The sequence below is a fragment of the Octodon degus genome, unplaced genomic scaffold (assembly GCF_000260255.1).
Source record: "Octodon degus isolate 3935 unplaced genomic scaffold, OctDeg1.0 scaffold00280, whole genome shotgun sequence".
NCBI lineage: Eukaryota > Metazoa > Chordata > Mammalia > Rodentia > Octodontidae > Octodon > Octodon degus.
The window spans coordinates 435,680-453,493 of record NW_004524856.1 but is presented as its reverse complement, the minus strand read 5'-3'; the positions used below and the strand labels follow the sequence as shown (position 1 = coordinate 453,493).

The 17,814-nt window shown below is 42.3% G+C and overlaps 1 protein-coding gene and 1 long non-coding RNA gene across 2 annotated transcripts in view; one reads left to right on the top strand and one right to left on the bottom strand.

Moving 5' to 3' along the window:
• Positions 1-17,814, bottom strand: part of Hdac8 (histone deacetylase 8) — a 274,832-nt gene that overhangs the window by 59,469 nt on the left and 197,549 nt on the right. The gene's annotated exons all lie outside the window — the stretch shown is intronic.
• LOC111814206 overlaps positions 9,625-17,814 on the top strand; it is a 56,074-nt gene continuing 47,884 nt past the window's right edge. The window contains exon 1 of the long non-coding RNA XR_002819250.1: positions 9,625-10,070. This is a non-coding gene — a long non-coding RNA (uncharacterized LOC111814206). The remainder of the gene's footprint in view (positions 10,071-17,814) is intronic.

Below are 17,814 nucleotides of genomic sequence, written 5' to 3'. Positions count from 1 at the left end.
TGCTTTTGCAGCTGTCTTTTAACTCATTTAGAAGAAAAAGAGTTACAAAGGAGAATATTTTCTTACTCCTATATTTACTGATGTAGTAATGCTTACTGGTGGTCTTTTCTCTTCATGTGCATTCATGTCACTCTCTAGTGTCCTTAGTGATTTCCTTTAGCTCGTCTGTCTGTCCGTCTGCCTATCCGTCTGTCCTTCCTTCCTTTCTGCCTTCTCTCTTCTTTTCTTCTCTCTCTACTTCCTTCCTCCCTTACCCTTCCTTTTCCTCCCCTCCCCTCTCTTTCATATTCCTTCCCTTTCTTTTTCTTTTGGGTACTGGATTGAATTCAGGGCCTCCCTCACACTTTGCATGCACTCTACCACTAAGCTATACCCCTACCCCTTAGTATTTCTTTTTTTTTTTTAAAAAATATTTATTTTTTATTTATTACATTTATTTATTGTGTGTGTGTGTGTGGCCAGCTCAGCCCACCAGGGGGCGGGGCTGGCTGGCATGTGGTGCTGGGGATCGAACCGCGGTCCCTGTGTTTTGCCAAGCTTGTTTCAAGTAGGTGCTTTAGACCACTGAGCCATCTCTCCAGCCCCAAATGATAGAAGTGGTTTTTTTTTTTTTTTTTTTTTTTTTTTTTTTTTTTGCGGCGAATGCCTTCAAGGCATGACTGGCTGTGTTGTGTTGTGGGGATCGAACCACAGCAACCTGAGCCTGACTGCTTTGTTGAAGCAGCCACCTAAAGAACTGAGCTAAGGGGCAGGCCCCCCCCCCTTAGTATTTCTGATAGGGCAGGTTTAATATTTCCTGTAGCAATGGATTCCCTCAGTGTTTCCTTATCTGTGATGATCTTAATTTCTATTTATTTTTAAAAATTTAAAAAAATGTTTAATGTATTTGGTTGTTACAGGGTCTCACTACGCAGCTCAGACTTGTGGTAGTCCTCCTGCTTTCAGCCTCCCCTACTCTGGGATTAAAGGCATGGGCCACTACACCTGGACTCTGGCAGGCTCAGCCTGCCCTGGGGGCGGGGCTGGTGAGGCCTGTGGTGCCAGGGATCAAACCATGGTCCTTGCGCTTGCCTAAGCTTTGTCTAAGCAGGTGCTTTAGTCCACTGAGCTATCTAGCCTACGCTCTATTTCATTTTTGATGAGTAGTTTCACCAGATAGAGAATACCTGGTTGACAGTTTTTTTCTCTTCCTTTCAGCATTCTGAATGTCATTCTATTACCTCCAACCCTTGGTTTCTTTTTTTTTTTTTTTTTTTTGTGGAACCAGGGATTGAACTCAGGCCCTTGCGCTTGGCCAGGGAAGCGCTTATTCCACTGAGCCATCTCCCCGGCCCCAGCCATCTCCCCGGCCCCCAACCCTTGGTTTCTGATCAGAAGTCAGTTCTTACTGAGTGTTCCTTGTACATGATGGGATATTTTTGGTCTTCCTTCTTTCAAGTTTGTTTTCCTGTCTTTGGGAAGTTATGATATATCTCAATGTGGATCTCTTTGAATTATCCTACTTGGAGTTTGTTGAGCTTCTTGGTTGTACAGATTATTGTATTTTATCAAATTTGGAAAGTTTGGGTCATTATGTCTTCACATCTTGTTTCTTTCCTTTCATTCTGATATTTCTATTAGGTATATGTTAGTATGCTTGATATTGCCTCATGGCTCTCCAAAGCTATGCTTGTTTTTCTTTCTGGTCCTTAGACTGGAAAACATCAATTGATGTGTCCTCAAGCTTGCTGATTCCTTCCTCTGCCTGCTCATATCTGATCTACTTGAATCCATCCAGTGAATTATTTCAGGTATCATACTTTTTTGATTATAAAATTTCTATTTGGTACTTTAAAAAAGTAATTTGTCTTTAATGATATTCTGTATTTGATAAGACATTTTTCTCATACTTTCCTTTCATTTTTATTATAACTATTCAATAATGTTAATTGTACAAGTTAATGGATTGTACTGTGATGTTTCCATACGTGCATATGTTGTACTTCAGTCATATTCACCTTCCCTCTCTCGCCACTCCCTATCCCCAAGTCCACTCCTTCTCTAATTGTCTGTCCTCTATTTTCAGTTTCCACATATGAGAAAAACCATAGAAGGGGCCGGGGAGATAGCTCAGAAGAATAGGTGCTTGCCTGAGTTCAATCCCTGGTACTGCAAAGACAAACAAACAAACAAACAACAACAACAAAACCCAAAACATAAAACTCTTCAATTTTATGGTACATATTTAAAACTAGAATATTTAAAGTCTCCGTGTAGTAATTCCAATGTTTGGGTTTTTTCAGAGATAGTTTATATAGATTGATTTTCTTCCCTGTATATTAGCCATGCTCTCTTGTTCTTTGCATGTTTTATAATTTTTATTGAAAACTAGGCAACATTTTACATTATATAATGTGGTAAACGGTACAAATCAGAGAGTTTTTTTGTTAGTGCTGGTGGTGTTTGTTTAGCTATTTTTTTGCATTAATTTTACAAGTTCTGTATTCTTTTTACATGTGGTCACTGAAGTTTCTGCTTGGTTAGCTTAATGGGAAGCTAATGATTTGACAGTGTTCCTAAGTAGTAAGTCTTCAGGGGTGTGTGTGTGTGTGTGTGTGTTGCTGGGGCTGGATCCTGGGGCTTTGCGCATGCTAGGCAATATTCTACCCCTCAGCTATACCCCTAACCCTAGTATCCAAGTCTTTACCAAGATGCTCTGTGGCAGGCAGTTGACAAATCTATCTTATCACTTCATTTAACAGAACTGGAAAATAAGACAGGGATGAGAATTTGGGACTTCACAGGATCCTTATAACCATGTCTATGCATGACCTTCTAGATTCCCAGAAATATGTTGGAGCTTTTCAAAGCCCCTAGGGACCTCTCATTCCCTAGTGTGGTATAGTAACTAATGGTCAAGTTGTAACACCCTGACAAAGTAAATCAGTATGGTTCTGGGTGTAGAAGTTCCAAGAGCATAAAAGGAGAACTGGAGAGGAATATGTTGTGCTGTTGATTCTCCTGGGAAAGCTTGTCACACTGGTTTTCCTGATATGAACTTGGCTGTTTTCATTATCAGAGCAGCTTGGGGCCTCACTGTCATTGAGGATGACTGTGGTTCTCTTTGGGGGGAGCTCTGGTCCTTATTTAGAGCATTGCTTCCTGGCTCCAGTGCAGATCCCTCAGCCTGCTGGCACAGATCCTTCATCCTGCTGGCGCAGACTTTCTAGCTTCCGTCACTGACCTTTGGGCCTGCCCAGTGCAGCTCTTGATACAGACTCTCTGATACAGACTTGTATGAGACATTGTTGTGGGCTCTAGGCCCCTAGCTGTATTCATGGAGGACACTGTCATGGGATCTGGGCTCTCAGCTAGATTCTTTGGTTCTTTAATGCATGGACAGATTTCTTGAGCTCTTCTGTATTTGAGTTTTTTTGGGTGAATATTATAAAATAATCCTATGAATTATGGGTCTTGTATTAAATCTCTTCCCTTGGAAGCCCTGACTATAACATCTAGTTTACTTTTAATCTTTTTAGTTATCATGTTTGCCCCACTTGTTATCTATTGCATTGGGCAGCTGTGAAGTGAATCATTTGCTTCTAATTGTTTTTGACAAATGACCTAAGGAAAATGCTTTTCACACTGAGTGTGGTCTTGAATCAAGTATAATAAAGAAAGCTTTGCAAGTGAGGTCTTCCAAGGAACAACCAGAGAGGCCAAATAATAATTCCTTGGGAATGAGGATTTGAAGTAGCTCCAATGCTAATGGGCTCCTGTTGGTGGTTGCCAGGCTGTTGGTTTTCAGCATGATTGCAGGTTTTTATTTTTTAAGGCTACCATATCTACTTATTTTTGTAAATAAAGTTTTGCTGGAATACAACTTGCTCTTGTGCTACAACAGAGTTGAGTAGTTGGGACAGAGACCATTTAGTCTGAAAAGCCTAAAGTATTTGTGATCTTATTCTTTATTGAAAAAGTTTTTTGAATCCTGCTGTTTAGAAGAAATATAACATAACCCACATATATGATTTAAATTATTTGGGTAGCCATATTTAAAAAACAGGTAAAATTAATTTTAAGAATATATTTTATTTAACCTAAGATAGTAAAATATTATGAATTCAACAATCTAAAATTACTGATAACATACTTTACACCTTTTTCTTATTAAGTCTTTAAGATCTATTGTGTATATTGCATTTATACCACATTTTAATTTGGACTGACCACATTTCAGATGCTTAATAACCACAACTGGATAGTGGTTACTATATTGGACAGCATAATTTTAATTTTGCTACTCAAAATATGGTCACTGTACCAGCAGCATTATATCACCCAAGAGCTGACATAAACTCAGGCTCCACCCCAGACCTACTGAGCCAGAATTTGTATTTAACAAGTCCTAGGTAATCAGATGCATATTATACATGCACACCGAGACGTACAACCATATACCACTTTGCTGCTTTACTCTGCTTTGGGATAAAGGCCCAGGGTACCCAAGGTCTGGTTCTCCTGTAACACATAGCCCTCTGGTTACATTGTCACTCTCTTGCTGAATCATGGTTAAATTTTCAGAATGTGGATCAACTAAAGTGACAGTGGGCCAGATGCTGTACTCGATACCATTGGATTGGCTCAACTGTGAAGGACATGGTTTCTGCTTCCAGGGAACTCACAACTGCCAAAGGATGCCTAGAGAATAACTCTGCACAAGAAATGCAGGCTTCTTCCCCAGGAAAATCCTTTCAACAATTTCTCCATGTGAAATGTAAATGTGGCAAGCAGGGACTGGATTGCTCAAGCAGGCATTCAGTTCAAGAGGTTCATGGGACAGAAACAAAACAGTTTCACTCCATTTGAAATTGGCTCAGAGCAATGGTCTGAAGCAAACACTTGAGCTTTAGGACATGAACTCAATGTTTTTTTTTTCTTCCCTGAAAGAGTAGCAACTCTGTGTGTATATAATAGAAAAGTTGTAACATTCACAATGCTCAGATTCAGAAACTGCACTCAAGTCAAGGGATACCTGACAGTCTGACTTCCAGGTTCCAGTGACTTAGAATAGGAATTCCTATTTAAAGCAAAGAAAATAAGAAATGAGGAAGTGCCAGTCCTTGTGTCTCCGTGTAGGTGTTGACGAGCTATTAAATCATTAGGGTGTCCCTTGCCAGAAGCAGCAGAATAAATCTTGGAAGTTGACAAATGGTCAGCAGCTCTGCACACTCAGAGGCACACACAAAGGGCACACTGTTTTCCTTGGTTTATCTCCTGGCTATGTAAATATTTCATCTGACATTTGGATTGCATTCTGAGCTAGTTTCCCACCAAGCTGATGGTTTTTTAATCTGCTTTCAGCAGCCTACAGTAAACTGTCTAACCTGTCTTCACAGTACGGTGTACTTTGCCCACTGGCAAACAGAACAAATGGAACAAGGAGATCCCTGACATACTCCACTCAGATGTCCAAAGACAAGGAATTGCGCCCAGGCTCTGCCCAAGCCAGAAACAAGCTAGGAGACACTTGCCTCGTCCCATTGCATCAGTACCCCTGAGCCCTTCCCAGACTAGACCAGTGCCAGGAGGAGGTCACAGCACACAACATGGGCTTGCCATTCTATGAAGACAGATCTTTGGCTCAGCCCAGTTGTGCAACTGCCAAAGATGAGGATGGCTGCAATTTCATTCATTCTGGGTTCTATTCACTTTGGCCTCTCTTCAGTTTCAGACAAGTTACTTCAGTTGTCCCAAAGTAGGAAATATTGTGATAACCAGATCAGTGAGGGGGAACCTTTGAAAGCTTTCAATGATAACAAACAGCCTGCTGTGAATTGCATGCCATAGGTTTGCCACCACTGACCTAAATCAAGAGTTACTAGTTCAGAAAACTCCTATATACTAATAAAAAGAAAGGACTGATATGTGCTACAACATGGGTGACTCTTGAAAATGTTGTTAATTGAAAGCCACCAGTAATAAAAGGCCACATATTGTAGAATTCCACTCATATGAAATGCCCAGAACAGGCATACCGATAGAGATGGAAAGTAGATTAGTTGTTGCTAGGAACTGGGGAGTAAGGAGCTTGACTGCTAGTGGTTTGAGATTTCTTTTAGAGGCGATCATAATGTACAGGGACTGGGTAGTGGTAATGGTTGCGCAACTCCGGGAATATACTAAAAAACACTGCACTACACACTTTACATGAGTGAGTTGTATGGCACAAGAATTATAAATAATAAAGTTGTTTAAATATGATTAAGGGTCATAATTTCTCCCCCCGTCCCATAGAAAAACTCCTATACATGAATCTTCTAAGCTTTGCTATTCATTGTTGTGCTTATGGGAAAAAGAGGTGAAAGAGAGGCATGCAAGCTGGTACCAGGTATGACAGGATCAAAGGAGTCTGCCCAACATACTGGTAAGTTCTCTTGTCACCATTCACCCACCCAGCCATCCATGGAAAGTTGGCTGTGCACTAGGTACTGGGAAAACAATGCAAGCCAACCCTTTCCTTTCTACCAGGAGCTTAAACAAGTGATGTTCTTGACTGCGACCTTGGCCCTGGGAACTTCCTGATGTTAATGTTATTTACGTTCCAGTTCTTTATTAGAAATTGAGGATTCAAGGATGATACATTTCTCTAAGTTCCAATATGAAGAATAAAGGATACTTGGTAATTTATACTAACAATAAAGCAAAATGCTTAAAGATTAAGGGAGGATGCAAGCTTCCTGGTCCCCAAAGATGCTGGGAAGCAAGAATTCTTGACAGAAATAGCTAACTCTGGGGCCGGGGAGATGGCTCAGTGGAATAAGCATTTCTTTGGCAAGCTCAAGGGTGTGAGTTCAATCCCTGGTTCCACCAAAGAAAAAAAAAAAAATTAAAAAAGAAATAGCTAAACCAGAAAGGTGACAGCATGTCCTTCGAGGCTTTCTCCTTTGAAAGGAACTTCTAGGGCCAGGGAGATGGCTCAGTAGAATAAGTGCTTGCCTGGTAAGTACAAGGACCTGAGTTCAAACCCCAGTTCTGAAAGGCACTGCTTTTGTGAATCTTACAGGCTTTATTAAGAGGTAGCATTTTGTCTCAGTGTAGATGAAGATCTCTATTTTCTATTTGCTGGTGTTAGTGTAGGGCAGTGTTCAAAAAACCTCAAGTTTTCTTCTTTTCCAGGCAGTGTACTGAACAGATAAATAATATTTAATCTTGGAGATCTTGGAGTCAGGCAGGATTGGCTTCAAATCTGAGTTCACAATTTTAATCCAGGCTTTCACCATTTCATAACAGCTTTGGAGCTGCTCTTCCTATTCCTGCTACATTCTCCAATTTGACCTTTATACAGCAGCCCAAGCAAACTCAAAACTACAAATTGGATCCTGACGCTTTCTTACTGTAAACGCTTTAGTGACACCACATCTTTGACAGGAACTTTCATGCACTAAGACAATGCCAGCCCCTCAGCCTGGCTTCCATGCCCCTCTCTAGCTGCAGCTCCTCGTCCTGGATCCTCCACCTTCCCATTTTCACGACCGTCTGTGCCGTATACTGACACACACTCAGGTGCACTCATCTTCTACTGAGGCTGACAATTCTTTTCCACCCTTTGGGCCTGGCCTGTACTGCGTCATTCTTCCACTGGGACTGCAAAGCAGCACAGGCTCCATTGCCAGATGTCACGGTGAGTCAGGGCCCTGAGTTGGCCTGCATCCCCTGGCTTGGGAAGCTCAACTAGTGGCCATAAAGGAGATATTGACCAAAGGGCTGGTGAGATAGCACAGTGGACTAAGTGTCTATTTAAGCAAGCTCAGGGACTGGGGTTTGATCCTTGGCACCACAGGCTGTGCAGGCCTGGCCCAGGCTCCACCCCTAGGTGTGTAGACCTGGACACTGGGATCAGGCATGGTGGTGCATCCCAGATCTGGGGAGGCTGAAAACAGGAGGTTCACTATGAGTCTGAGCTGCGTAGTGAGAGCCTGTACCAAATACATTAAAAGGGGGGGCAGGGAGATAGCTCAGTAGAGTAAGTGCTTGCCTGGCAAGTGCAGGGTCCTGAGTTCAATCCCTCATACCACAAAAAAAAATAAAATAAAAATTAAAAAATAAAATAAAATAAAATAAAAAATTAAAAAAATAAAAGAGATATTGGGCAAAGAGGAGATAGTAACCATAACTGCAAAATGTCATCAAATACTAGTGTCAGCTACTTTAAAATTATTTTATTTTAAAAAGAAGAGCCAGGCTTTATGCTGCTAGTAATCCCAGCTACTCTGGAGGCTTGGGCAGGAGGCTTACAAGTGTAAGGCTGGTCTGGGCAGCTTAGTAAGACCGTATGTCAAAGGAAAATTTAAAAAGGGCTGGAGAATCAGCTCAGTGGTTACAGCATTTGCCTAGTATGCCAAAACCCCTGGCTTCCATCCTTAGTACCCAAAAAAACCAAAATACCAAGAAAGTTGAATAAGTGCTATATTTATGCAGTCCAAAAAATTCCAAAGGTAGAAAAGGGTATTTACTAGCCAAATAAGTCCCTGCTGTGTCCTAGATACCCTGTTCCCTTATCAGTGTTTTTGTGATTCTCTTGGAGAGGTAAGGAAGAAGAAAGATAACACTTTAACACAATAGGTTAACATACTTTCCACAGTGTCCTGTACTGGCCCTCTTTTCATCTCACAGCATTATCTTGGGGATCCTTCCCCAATGAACTCTACTTAGCCAGTGTTCTACTGGTAAGGGAACAACAAGATTGTTTTTGAACTTCTGTAAGGCTACTTCCTAAGACATTTCACTATCCTTTCAGTATTCCTGCTTACCAGAGGGAAAATACATTTTTTTGTTTTCAATGCATCTCATTGTTGTTCTTATATTTTTCACTAAAACTTGTATTTACTACTTTTGTTTTTCTAATTACAAAGGCAGTACACTTCATTTAGAGAAAACTCAGGGAATACTTAAAAGTACAAAGCAAGAAAGATCATTCATATTTCCAACATTGGTGAACAGTTTGATGACTATCACCTTAGTATGTTTTTTATTCATATCAAATATATATATATATATATATATATATATATATACTTTATAAAAGGTTTACTCTTAGCCTTCAGAGGGAAATATGGATAAAACAATAAAAAAGAACTATTTCAGTTACCTAAAGTACCTGAAGTACATGAACCTTTTAAGTCACACAACAATCCTGTGAGGCATGTACTGTTCCCTCATTTTACAGACGAGGAAGCCAAGGCACAGAGAATTACTCCGAGTCCCATAGCTTAGGGCATAACAGAGCTGGGATTTGAACCTTGACCCCGTGATATTACCCAGTGTACCCCATTGGTTCTGCTAGATGTGCAGTGTCTAGCAAAACCTGAGAAAATGTAGACCTTCTGACCCAGCTATCCAGGGAAGGCTGTGCTCCTTAGAAGCCCTCAATTCTTCTAATAATTCTCAAAATCTGATCAAAATAGCACAAAACCAGGACCCTTAATGCCAAGGGAATGCAAAGTGGAGGAATGAACACAGCACTGATGTTGTTACCCCTACTTCCACCTTCTCCATTTGCTACACCAGCCCTACCCCCATGGGGTAGAATCAAAACCCAAACACTCTACTCCTCCTCAAAAACTAAACAAAGCAGAACAGGCAGGTCAGAAACAGATGGCTAAGCTGGGAACCTTATAGAAGGCACATTCAATTTGCGGTAGTGTGTGAACCAGAGTTTGCAGGAGTTAGCTAAGCCTGTTTCTCCGCCTCAAAAGATTGGGCAGGGAGGAGCTGACAGCCAAGTAGGGTGGAAAAGTGAGGCTGGGAGGAAAGAGGGAAATCCTTGGCTTCTTCCTAAGACTGCTTGGTCTCTGCAGGTGGATGTCAGTACCTGGTACTTGAGGCAAGTAGCAGGAGAAATGATGGAGGGGGAAAGGGTGTTTCTGGAGCTGTCTTCCTGCCTCTGGTTTTAGGAGAGTAATTCCCCCACTCTGGTGTCATCATCAAAGCAGTCCCCAGGATCCCAGTAAATACCAGACAGGAAAACAGAGGGTTGGAAAGACAGGAAGACCAGGCGCCAACCACCCACCAGCAAGCAGCAGTGAGAGGTAAGTAGTGTAGTAGCTAAGAGCTCAGCCTGGAGCTTACCCGCCCAACTTCTTTTTCTTTTTTCTTTCTTTTCTTTTTAAAAATATATTTAGTACAGTGTCTCACTACACAGCTCAGACTTGTAGTGCTTGTAGTGATCTTCCTGTTTTCAGCCTCCTCAGCAATGGGATTACAGGCGTGTGCGCCACCATGCCGTTTCAATTGCCACCTCAGTGTACCCCAAGGGCGGGGCTGACATGGCACACAGGGGATCAGATCCAGCCACTGCACTCTGCCTAAGCAGGTACTTTAGTCTTCTGAACTATCTGGCCGGCCCTTACCTGCCCGAGTTCTGAATCTTGGCTTTGCCACTTAGTCCTTCTGTCACCTTGGGCAAGTCATCTGTAAAATGGAGCTACTAAGAGAACTGCTGTGAGGATCTGGATGAGTAAAAATGCACCAAGAGTACTTAGAACCATGCCACACACATAGTAATCACTCTGCTAATGTTGGCTGTATCATTCTTTCTGCGGACCTACTGGTTTCTAGGCGCTGAGGTAGGAACTGGGGACAGACAGAAGTGTCAGACACTGTTGTCTTTGAATTCAGGTGGGCTGGGGAGACAGATGGGTAAAGAATGACAGTGCAATAGAGCTGTAAGCATCTAGGGGGCGTGGGTCATGCCTTGTAAGTCATGAGAAGTGGTAGCTGATAAATGCTTATAGAGGGATGGATGCAGCTGTGCACTAAACATGCTGAGCATTCATAACTAGGAAAGGGTACTGAGATCTGGAGTTGGTGTGAGATTTGTCACAGATGTCCTAAGTCTCTTAAACAAATTAGCATATTTCTCCCTCTCTACCCATTTGTTTCTTCAGCTGTATTGTTTCTTGCCTCCCTTCTGGAGTTTTGGTGAGACTTAAATATAATTCAGTATATTCAGAGTCTTTGTGAGAAAGCAGGGAGCCTGGGGGGGGGGCTCTTTTCTTGAATCAGAAAGACTTGTTTTAAAAAACTTAGCATTCTTACTTACTCTGGTTGAACCCCACGAAAGGTGCTTTATAGTCACTGACACAGCCCCTCCACCCTGTTAAGTGGCTGTGAGGAGTGTTGGTTTTGGAATGAGGCAAGTGAGTGTCTGAAAGACTGGGTAAATTCCCCAAGATTACCTTTGCAGCTAAAACAGCAGAAGACCAATGATTTGACTCAAAGAGCCTATGTTCTTTCTACCATGCCACATGCCCCTGAAGAAGACAAAGCTTAATGTCTACATGGGATTTCACAAGACTTCATGTACAAGGGACACTTCTTTGGGGAAACAGGAAGCTCCCACTCTAATAGTTACGTAACATAAGGCCAGTTGGAATCACATTTTCAAAAGGGACCTTGACCCAAAGGAGATTATTTACTATTTTACTAGACCAGAGTGCTGCAGTTGGTAGGGATAGAACTATCTTATTTATTTCTGTATCCTTAGAATCTTGCGCTGTGCCTGGCTCCAGGAGGTACTCGAAGACAGTTTGTAGAATGAATTTGCCCAGTGTAGCTTCATTGCTGAGAAATATTACATTCTGTGCTTGGTATTGTAGCTGCGAGAAAAGTGTAGTTATAGTGATCAAGCATGAAAGAACTGGTCACGCAGCTGCCAAGGTTTAGAACTGAAGAATATTTTTCATCCATTTCAGAGTTACTTACGTATAATTTGCAAATGGTTTATGTCTAACTACATTTTCTGCCATGTATTCCCTTGTGATTTTTGAGGCAAAAATTTATTACTACTCTAATGATTATTGTATAACTTATAAAAATAGTAAAATTTATCTTCCCTTTTTTTCAAAAAAAGCACAGGCATCACTGCATTTCACATCAAGACGGTTCAGTGGGGCTGGAGAGATGGCTCAGTGGTCTAAAGCACCTACTTGGAACAAGCTTGGCAAAGTACAGGGACCACGGTTCGATTTCCCAGCACCACATGCCAGCCAGCTGCGCCCCCTGGTGGGCTGAGCTGGCCACACACACACACACACACACACACACACACACTAAATAAATGTTAAAAAAAATTTTAAAAAAAAAGACGGGTCAGTGTGGACCATGTATATGTTCATCACTGCCATATATGCATTCGATCAATCATGTTTAGGTTCTACAATAAGTTAAAATTAAAATGTGTGGTATTATAGTTTGAGTGTAGGTGTCCCCTGAAAACCTTATGCAGACATGGAGCGACTTCTAGAGTTTGTGATTAATTGTCCAATGCTGGGATTATAATCTGCATACAAATGTAAGGAGGGGAAAGAGACTAGCTAGCTGCTTCAGCTGCTGCTCCTCCTTTTGCTCTTTGCTATCTTCCATTGCCATGAGCTGTTGCCCCTTGTCATGTGCCGCTCTGTCTTGGAGCCAGCTGAGTATGGACTGAAAACTCCACTAACTGTGAGCTAAATAAACCTTTCCTTCCTTGATTTTGGGTGTCAGGTATTTTGTCCCAGCAACAAGAGAAAAGTAATCAAGGCAGAATTTGGTAACAGAGGAGCCAGGGAGATAGCTCAGTAAAGGCCTGAGTTCAACCCCCCCATTTCCACCAAAAAAAAAGAAAAAAAGAATTTGGTAACAGAGAAGTGGGGACATTACTGTGACTACCTGGCCATGTGTATTCTAAGCTTCTGGGAGTGGCTTATGGGAAGAGATAGGAAGGGTCCAGAGATGTTACCTACAAGAGAAGAGAAAAGTAACTGAGACATGTGATATGCCTATCCATACTAGCCAGTGTCACTGAAGTTCCTGGGACAACAACTTCTATGTCATCAACTATAGGACTGTCCCATTCAAATGACCTGTCTTTGAATTTCAGTGACATAGAGGCCCTCCAAGTAGAAATCAGTGTCAGTAAGGACTCAAAACAGTTTGCTCTGTGTCTCACACACACAGTTAGGGTTCAGTGGCAGACACTTTTCTTGAGAGCAGAAGAGGCTGGGGTGACAGAGGGCAGAACTGTGAATATCTATTCTTTTTTAAAAATTTTTATTTATTTGTGTGTGTGTGTGTGTGTGTGGCCAGCTCAGCCCACCAGGGGGCGGGGCTGGCTGGCATGAGGTGCTGGGGGATTGAACCACGGTCCCTGTGCTTTGCCAAGCTTGTTCTAAGTAGGTGCCTTAGACCACTGAGCCATCTCACCAGCCCTGAATATCTATTCTTAATTCTCAGGTAGAAGTTTTGTTTTGTGAGCCGATCCTGGACCGAACAGGAATTGAGTGCCTGCTTGAGCACTTACGCGGGGTCCAAAATGTGCAAGACGGTAGATAAGCATCACAGCTCAAGAAGAAGAGCTTTCAAATTTATCAAACTCTTTCTTGTCATTGCCTTAACATACCATGTCCTGTTTTAAAAAACGACAATGTAAACAAAAAAATCCAAACACCACTAGTTCAAAGCTGTGTATTTGTCCTCTCAAATGATAGTACAAAGGACATTCTGTATATTTTAGTGAGCTTTTGCACGTGCTTTTCTCTCTTCTTGAAATTCTCTTCCCACTTGCCTGTCTCCCTGGTGAAATCTTACCCACCCTTTAAAATACAGCTCAAATACCATCTTTTTGAACCCTTCTGGCACCTCCTGAGGGAGTTCATCACTTTCTTCTATACACTCACAAAGCTCTTTACAGGGAACAACTACCCTCTCATTCTGTTGTAATTTTTTCTTTCTCACTCTTTACTCTGAGCTCCATAAATCAGGGCACAGCTCTGATTCATCTTGATAGCCCCCAGCATGATGCCTATATATGGTAGTAGTCAGGAAAGGATGGCTGAAATTCTCTGGTCACTCTGGAAAAGAAATCTGTTAATATATCACAGAGAGGGGCCGGAGAGATGGCTCAGTAGAATAAGTGCTTCCCTGACAAGCGCAAGGGCCTGAGTTCAATTTCCGGTTCCAAGAACTCTACAGCAACCTCACATGGCTTTGCACATAGTGTGTGCTCAGTGACAGCTTGATGACTTTGAATATAATAAAAATGGTGCTTCTCTTAGGTTAAATCTATAGATCACAATACTTGCTAGCCTCTTCATGGAGCCACTACAGCAGCCTCCAGCCCTGCACTCAGTCCTGATCCTGTGATGTTCAAGGCATTGAATGTTACTCTTGCCCCAAACCACCAGAGGGTATACAATGTGCCATCAGAAGTCACTTCTAGGCCGGGGACATAGCTCAGTGGCCTAAGTGCCTTCCTGGCAAGTACAAGGTCCTAAGTTCAATTCCTGGTACCAAAAAACAAAAAGAAGTCACTTCTTGAGGTTAAGAAATTTGCTACAGGGGCCAGGGAGATGGCTCAGTAGAATAAGCATTTGCCTGGCAAACACAAGGGTCTGAGTTCAATCCCTGGTTCTGAAAAAAAAAAAAGAAAGAAAAAGAAAAAGAAAAAAAGAAATTTGCTACATAAGTCCCCTACTGGATTGCTTTCAGATTGAGGAAAGGTACACCAGAAGTTACATAAAAAACTTCACAACTTTCAGAGGACTTGGAGGTTTATTATTATTTTTTTCAGTGCTGGGATCAAACCTAGAGCCTCGTGCTTGGTAGGCCAATGTTCTACCACTGAGAGGTAGCTCTACACTCAAACCCAACCGCAACCCCAACCTGGAGATTGTTCTTGCTCCCTCCTTTTTTTTTTTTTCTTTTTGAGATAAGGTCTCCTTGTGCAGTTCAGGCTGGCCTTGAGTTTACTGCATAGCCCAGGCTGGCCTCAAACTCACAGCAATCTTCTGACCTCAGCCTTCCCAGTGCTGGGATTCCAGGTGTGCACCACCACGCCCAGCTTTGCCCTCTCCTTCTATCCACAATCTGTATTCTAGAGAACTCAGAGCACAGGAAGCAGTCCTAAAAAAGAGTCAAAATGACTCTTGATATTTGGACCTAGGCATTCCTATCTCTATCAGTTTAGAATTACAGATTTGCTTTGCTGTGAGGAACAACTCTAAAGGTTAAAAAATGAGTGAATACTATATATACATCAAAGCTGTAAAAGAATCCAAACTGACTTTAATCATAGCCATTTGCAAAATCCTACAATCTTTTCTCTTGGCATGGGAGAGTAAAACCCTTTTACTCTTCTGAAAAGAGATGCGTAGAAAGGAATTCATTTTGTAGTTTGAAAGTTCTACTTCTATAGGAAACATACCTATTTTATAACTCTTTGTTATAAAATCACCAACCATCACCTGGTTTGTCTTATATGAGAAACCCAAAGTATAAATAAATAGCAAACTAAAAGATAAATAATAGGAAACAGGAAGGTAGACCTTTTGCAAATGGGAAGGGAACCAAGAGATGGAAGAGGAACAAGGGACATAAAAAGAGCAAAGATGTGCTATGTCCATGCGCCAACTCCTCACAATGAATGCGGTCATGATCCAAACATGTACTAATAAAAATAAAACAAAAAATAAATACAAATAAAGTCACCAAAGACTTCTGTTTTGCTAACATAGGCACAAAATTGACAACTGCCTATTAACCTGAGAGCATTCAGATAGATATCAGATTCTCTGAGCATTTCAGTTAAAAGTAACTGAGATACTCCTTTCCGTAATTTTCAAAAGCTGGGATGTTTTGTGACTTGTTGATGACTTAGGGAATTCTTGTTTGGTGCTGTTGGTTTAATAAGTTAAGTAGGACAAAGCAAAAGTCTGTGGAGTTTAGCTGGAACAAAGAATAGCCTTGCTTCCAAGTCACTGCTAGTGCTGTTTGAACAGTGAAATACTCAAGAGTCCAGAGATAAGCAGTGTTTCTAGTGTAATCCCTGTCCACCACGGTCAGCTCGTGGGGGTCTGGGTAAGAGACAGACAAACAGAATGCCAGTCCAAACGGAACTGCAGTGAAGGCAGGGAAGGAGAGCCGGAACAGTGGGTGAAAAGTTAACTGAGTTCACTTAGGCTGCCATATTAAAACCAGATGTGTTTGAAATGTTGGATAAGAAAAGCTGGTGTTGCTGATAGCGTGAACAACCCCTTTGTGCCTTCCTCCCAATACAGTATCATTACAGGGTGCAAGAGGTGTCCTTCTCTTTCATTCCACATTGTAGCACATTCTCAACAAGTGAAACCGTTTCTAATCTTGTGTAATTAGATAGGTCTCGTCACATCCCTCAGTTGCAGGCTTTTAGGAGCTGCCTTGTTCTGTCCCCCTTTGTGACAGCTTCTTTGCGGCTGGAAACTAACATTTGCTGACATCTCTTCCCTTCTGGCACCTGTCAGCTGGATGGGCTCTGGGCAAAGGAGGATAGGGCAGGAAAGAATGTCATGTCTCCTCACCCCAAGCATCCTGGTATTAGGGCTCTTTGTCTCTACGCAGGGCGTGCTCTGTTCTGGAAAGTGCTAATAGTACATACTCAGAATAAACAGTGGACACAGGGGTGAATGGAATGGTGATGTTCTCATGTTTTTTTAAACTTAATTTCATCACAAATTTTAAGTTCCTCTGTTTCCTAAATATAGTGCCTGGGTGAGGTGCTACCCAGAGAAGATGTCCCTTTAGTGCAGACCAAGGGTGGTGCTTCCCGAAAACCGGATGGGGCTTGGCTTTTTGAACTTCCCATCCAGGCACTGTGCCGGAGCCCGCCACTGGCTACAGTGACCCCAGTGTGTCTGCTCTCTCCTTACTGCAAAGCTGGCTTCGGGGAGCCATCAGGTACTTGACATCAGGAGCGAAGGCTACATAAGCACCAGGGCTTTTACTTCAATGCAGAACTAGTAATCACCTTTTGGAATGGAGAGCTTTTCCTGTAGAAGGCTTTTCGAGGTATTCCCTCACCAATAGCTTCCTTGATGTCACTTCTTGGGTATTCCATGACGTCTCTGTGAAGTTGCTGACTTGGCAAATGCTTTCCATGTGTAGACAGGGAAATCCAGAATTCTGGTCGATTTATGCTTCTGTGCTGTGGGACTTGGGCATGATTGATTATATGCAGGGCCTGACCTCTCACCACAAAATTAGGTGGTTTCTGTCCAATAATGAGAAAAGACAACTGAAGAAATGCAGTCAGTATACAACAGAAATGGGTGAGTGACAGGGCCACCTGACGTCGCCTAGTACTTTACAGTTTATAAATTGCTCTCAGAGTTGCCCTTTCATGGGTAGGCAACCAAAGCAACTGGACGGCAGAAACAAGAGCCAGAGTGTTGGCACCACGGTGGAGGCCCTGGATTTCTCACGCTGGGGGCGGGGCAGTGTGTGGGTAAGCGCTTTGCCTTCCAGGAATAGTAGTAGTCTGAGACTCCTGTAGACTGCCTGGAACAGAGATTAAGCCCAGGGTTCTTTTTGCATTCCACTTAGCAAACTGCTCATGCTTTCACTACAGATCAGGCTCAAGAATTCCTGTGCCAGCTGAGGAGCTGAATGTTGTGTTGGCTGGAAGACAGTATCTTATTTATTCCCATATCCCCCCCCTTTGTCCCTGAGCATTTTCACCCTAAAATGGAAAGTGAGGCGAATTATGTGGGCATCTGGGTACTGGATTGCAGCCACCCTTGGCAATCTTTGTTCATCTTTGAGACTGTCACCAGCATGGCCTACACAGTGACACCCAGAGTAACACATAGCACCTCTTGCCTTCAGAAAAGGAGTTCCTGAAAAGTGCTGCTGAGGAAAACAAAACAAGTAGAGCTCTGGGGCTGGAGAGGAGGGGGCAACGCTAAGAGCAAAAGATTACTTGTAATAAGGCTGGGTTTTGAAGAAGGGGAAGGGGTATGGGTCTGTGAGCGATGCAGACAT